Below are 6,000 nucleotides of genomic sequence, written 5' to 3'. Positions count from 1 at the left end.
CACAAGGCTGGCGCGGGTGGTACACACCTACAACGTGCTGACATGAGTAAAGTTTCCAACCTATTTCTCACACACAAACAGCAGTAGACCGGTATTGCCTGGTGAAACGTTGTTGTGATGCCTCGTGTAAGGAGGAGAAATGCGTACCATCACGTTTCCGACTTTGATGAAGGTCGGATTTTAGCCTATCGCGATTGCGGTTTTTCCTATCGCGACATTGCTACTCGCATTGGTCGAGATACAATGACTATTGGCAGAATATGGAATCGGTGGGTTCAGGAGAGTAAAACGGAACGCCGTGCCGGATCCCAACGGCCTCGTATCACTAGCATTCGAGATTACAGGCATCTTATCCGCATGGCTGTAACGGATCGTGCAGCCACGTCTCGATCCCTGAGTCAACAGATGGGGACGTTAGCAAGACAACAAACATCTGCATGAACAGTTCAACGACGTTTGCAGCAGCGTGGACTATCAGCTCGGAGACCATGGCTGCGGTTACCCTTGACGCTGCATTACAGACAGGAGCCCCTGCGATGGTGCATTCAACGACGAACCTGGGAGCACAAATGGCAAACGATGAATCTAGGTTCTGTTTACAGCATAATGCTGATCGCATCCGTGTTTGGCTACATCATCACAACACGCCAGTCACTACTGTTGATGAACTGTGGTATCGTGTTGAATCTACATGGGCAGCTGCATCGGTACACGCCATTCAAGCCCTGTCCAACTCAATGCCCCGGCTTATCAAGTCCGTTATTACGGCCAGAGGTGGTTGTTCTGGGTACGGAGTTTTCAGGATCTATGCACCCAAATTGCGTGAAAATGTAATCACATGTCAGTTCTAGTATAATATATATGTCCAATGAATACGCGTTTATCATCTGCATTTCTCCTTGCTGTAGCTATTTTAATAGCCAGTAGTATATGTAAGTAGGCATAATACGATTATATTAAAAAAAAAAAACAAGCGTCTGGGGCAGTTGTTATATCGGTTGCTACAATGTCAGGTTATCAAGATTCAAGTGAGTTTAATCGTAGAGTTATACTCAGCCCACGAGCGATGGGACACAGCTTCCTCGAGGTATCGATGAAGTGGAGATTTTTCGTACGATCATTTCACTAGTGTACCGTGAATATCAGGAACATGGTAAAACATCAAATCTCCGACATCGCTGTGGCCGGAAAAAGATCCTGAAAGAACGGGACCAACAACGACTGAAGAGAATCGTTCAAAGTAACAGATGTGCAACGCTTCTGCAAATTGCTGTAGATGTCAGTGCTAGGCCAACAACAAGTGTCAGCGTGCGAACCATCCAGCGAAACATCATCGGTGTGGCCTTTCGGATGACGACATGACAAAAAGCTTTACATCCCCCCTGGCCCTATAAATACTGACATTGGGCTGTTGATGACTGGAAACATGTTGCCTGATTGGACGGGTCTCGTTACAAATTATATCGAGTGGATGTTCATGTACAGGTATGGAAACAACCTCATGAATACATGGACCCTGCATGTCCGCAGGGGACTGTTAAAGCTCGTGGAGACTATGTAAAGGTGTGGGACATGTGCAGTTGGAGTGACATAAAACCCCTGATACATCCAGATACGACTTTGACAGGTGACACATACGTAAGCATCCTGCCGGAACACCTGTGTCCATTCATGTCCATTGTACATTCCGACAGACTTGAACAATTCCAGCAGAGCAATGCGACACCCCACACGTCCAGAAATGTTATAGAGTGGCTCTGCTGAGTTTAAAGACTTTTACTTGCCACCAAACTCCCCAGACATGATCCTCATTGAGCTTGTCTGGGATGCCTTAGAACTTGATGGTCAGGAGAGATCTCCACCCGTTCTTAGTCTTACGGATTTCTAGATAGTACTGCAGAATTCATGGTGTCAATTCCCTTCAGCACTACTTTAGACATGAATCGAGTCCCTGCCGCGTCGTGCTGCGGCACATCTGCGTGCTCACTGGGGCCCTACATGATGTTAGGCAGATGTACCAGTTTCTTAGGCTCTTCAGCGTATATTTCACACGAATGTAACATTTTTAATCTCTGGTTGGCGTTCATCTGTTTTTCCTCTCTTCTACGCCAAACTAGTCCACGGAAAACCTTAAATGTTTGTGTAGTATTCATCTTTATGGTTTCATCATTGGCAACAAAACGGGCTCACAAACTTATTGGGTCACTGTAGTACACATAAGCGCAACCTGGTGGACACACTGCAAAACACAAATAATAAATTAAGATTTTGCTTCTGTGTTGGTCCACAACCTGTAATTATTTTACGACTGAGAAAATTGTGCATTGTAGGCTGTATATAAATTTTCATTATTCAATTTGTGTGATCTAATAAATTCGACTTTGCGTCATTTTCAAGCAATTATGTGGTATCAGCTTATGTGCATCACGTATTACATTATGTATGCACCAAATTCGTCTTAATCATGAATGGTCACACACCGTAATGAACAAATGTATATGTACAGACTAAAGATCATAATACCACACCGTAACATGTCTCACATTCGTAACTGTTATTACGAATACTGCAGCCTGCCAGCTATAAACAACTGTTAAGATCGTCCGAAGTCGAAATTAGCTAATCGCATTAATTAAATAAAGCACATCAATATACAGAATACAACGGATAATGTTTTCATTGGACAAAGAAGAAACACTGAATTTCGTACTTTTAATCTCTTACAATTTAGTTTAATAAAGGAATAAAATACCACCAGGATGTTTTCAACGTTTTTACATGTTACTCTTAATCATCCCCCCCCCCCCCCCCCCCAACCACCACTCTTAGGAGAAGTAATGGATTATTATTTCTGGAGTAGTTTTGTACACGTAATGATTGATGCGTAAACCGATTTTGGCTGAAATTACTCTGAGCATCCCTGAGTTATAAGTTACTCCTTTTCACCCACATCTACACTGATAGTGGTGCTGGGGCCGTATTGTTGTCACAGCGAGTTTTTAGAAATATCAAGTGATAAGTGTAACAAGTTTGGGAGAAACTGCTTCAGACGTATACAAAATCTAGTTAGCACCAGACACTTCTCTTTGCGTCCCATACTGCACTCGAATGGGAGGTAGGTGGTTCCTAAAGTCACGAGGGTTCTTTCCAGTTACGTGTATCAAGTGCGGTTGGAGTTGATCTAGTAGTTCAGGAGGAGACGGTCATGATTATAAATACGTAGATAAAAATAAAGCACTCCGTCTTCAGTCCTCACCTGAGGATGCGGATAGGAGAGGCGTGTGGTCAGCAAATCGCTCTCCCGGTCGTTATGATGGTTTTCTATGACTGGAGTCGCTATTATTCGGTCGAGTAGCTCGTCAATTGACATCACGAGGTTGAGTGCACCCCGAAAAATGGCAACAGTGCAGGGGGGCCTGGACGGTCACCCATCCAAGTGCCGACCACGACCGATAGTGCTCAACTTCGGTGATGTAACGGGAACTGGCATTTCCACTGCGGCAAGACCGTTGCCCGTACAAAAATACAGCTAACCAGAAATTAGTAATCAGAAAAGAAGAGATGAATTACTTCTGAAAAATCTGTATTGTAAAAAAATTTTGTCTATTTGTAGAAAAAAATTCTTTGTGTGCAAACTTGTTCCTACTTGTGACGTTTTATCCCATTAATATTGTAATTTCTCCATACGTCTCTGTAACACAGTTTGTTTTCATGTTAAAGTGGTGTACAGTTGATGTAAGCCAATCTAATTTTATCATCAAACGCCAAACTTTCTCAAAAATTAAGTGCCGCAAATACCATAGCGGTCATCCAGAATTTGATAGCTGGTGCCTTGGAATGTTCGACACTCTGGCTGATTTCCTTGTGGTGAACTCCCGTTCTGGACGAACGTTGGCATTACGTATGGCACTCGCAGTTTTTGGCACGAGTAGTAACTTGTAATGAGAGTCGATAGTTTTAAAATCGATTTTACATGAATTTAACATCGAAACAAATTATCTGAATTAGTTGACGTCGTTACTGGAAAAAATTAAACAACAACATCTACTACAGTATGTCTTTATATACGATTATGTCAAACCCATAGTGCGATTATTAAAGAAAAGTTGAGATATGCTGTTCATTTTGAAGTCTACGCAAATAGTTACCGAAAATTCCTCTGGCATGAAGGTCACGGGACCTCGACCAGGAGTGAGCAAGTTTTATGCTACCGACACGCATCCATTTTTGTCGACGACTAATGAGAAACGTAATTAGGTACCTGTGCAAGGACAGCACCATGCGCGGCAGTCATCACTTGATTCCTCTCAAATGTTCTAGGTCGAATCTCAGACATCCTCAGGAAGGAACGAGAAAGTAGATACAGAACGCTACTGACAGCGGTAGATGTGGACACTAAACGCCATGGGTGGTTGGTACTGCCGAAAGTTTCAGTAAATGCCGTCCGGGAGCAGTGAGTTTGATTCGTGATGGAGGAAAAAACTTTCGTAAATGTTTGGTCAGTAAGGGGATGAGAGATGGCGTGAAGTTCCTGTTGGCTACTGCCTATAATTGGTTACGTGCAGTGTAATGTTTGTGGACTGGAGGTCAGCTGCTTCCGCAGCTGGGAAGTAAAATGATTCAAATGGCTGTGAGCACTATGGGACCTAACTTCTGAGGTCATCCCCGAGAACTTGGAACTACTTGAACCTAACTAACCTAAGGACGTCACACACATCCATGCCCCAGGTAGAATTCGAACCTGCGACCGTAGCGGTCGCGCGGTTCCAGACTGTAGCGCCTAGAACCTCTAGGCCACCACGGCCGGCGCAGCTGGTAACTACTTTGAAGATGCCAGCCAAATAACTAGACGGTGAGAACATCTTAAAGAGTGATTACTAAGTACATGTAATGCTTTTGATGGCGATCCATACAGTGAACATCGATGCTTAGGTTAGGCTACGATATTTGAGGTTAGGTTAGGGAACTTTCTTTGTGTCCTGAGTGAAGAGTAGATTATGCGTCACCAAGGTTCTTCTTCTCATCTTCCATATAAGGCATCACACTGAACAAGTACTGATTCCACACCGTTCATCAATCGCATTAGTAGGATATTACCCAGGATTCGTTTTGGGGGACCTGTAGACTCCGTACATGAAACCCAATCGACTGTGTAACTCTAGCCTGCCGTTGTGGCCGAGCGGTTCTAGGCACTTCAGACGTTAACCGCGCTGCTGCTGCGGCCGCAGGTTCGAGTACCGCCTCGGGCATGGATGTGTGTGATGTCCTTAGGTGAGTTAAGTTTAAGTGGTTCTAAGTCTAGGGGACTGATGACCTCAGATGTTAAGTCCCATAGTGCTTAGAGCCTTTTGAACCATTTTTGTGCAACTCTACATATCGAAGGAAGCAGTCTGTTCGAATACAGGAAGAACTATTCGAGGTAGGACTATTTAATCACGTTTCTGGTTACTGTATGTGAAAGATTAAAACTATGCGTCGGGTCAGTCTTCGAATACCTCCATTTCACGGGAAGCGTGCTGTCAGTTAGGCCATCTTGCACCTTTCAAGAAAAAACTGATTGCTTTACCTAGTCATTGACACCTCTTCTCACCGTTTTGGTTGTCGCGTCCAAAGCCGGCAAGAAAACTTACACAACTGTAAACATTCACGGACAGAAATTAAACATAAAAAGATGCGAAAATCACATGTTGCTAGATAATTCGTCACTTTGCACCTCGTGGATAGTTACAACTCGAATTATGTGTGGTGCACTACCAGAAACTCTGACTGACAAACAAATTATATAAATAAACTACCCAATAAGAACTGATGTGTTCTGGAAAAATTTTAACAATTCGCCAGTCACCGACAAGCTTTGTAAGTAGTGCATCATTTAAGACTTCTCCCAAACTGCCACAACCATGAAGACTCCCCCCCCCCCTTTTTTACATGTTATTATACAATTCAGATCAGCTTCTACGTTGTCTGTAACATTATGGTGGCTTCTTTTTGCTCGAGATT

Source organism: Schistocerca gregaria, chromosome 8, assembly GCF_023897955.1.
Source record: "Schistocerca gregaria isolate iqSchGreg1 chromosome 8, iqSchGreg1.2, whole genome shotgun sequence".
NCBI lineage: Eukaryota > Metazoa > Arthropoda > Insecta > Orthoptera > Acrididae > Schistocerca > Schistocerca gregaria.
This window is presented reverse-complemented; position numbering follows the sequence as displayed.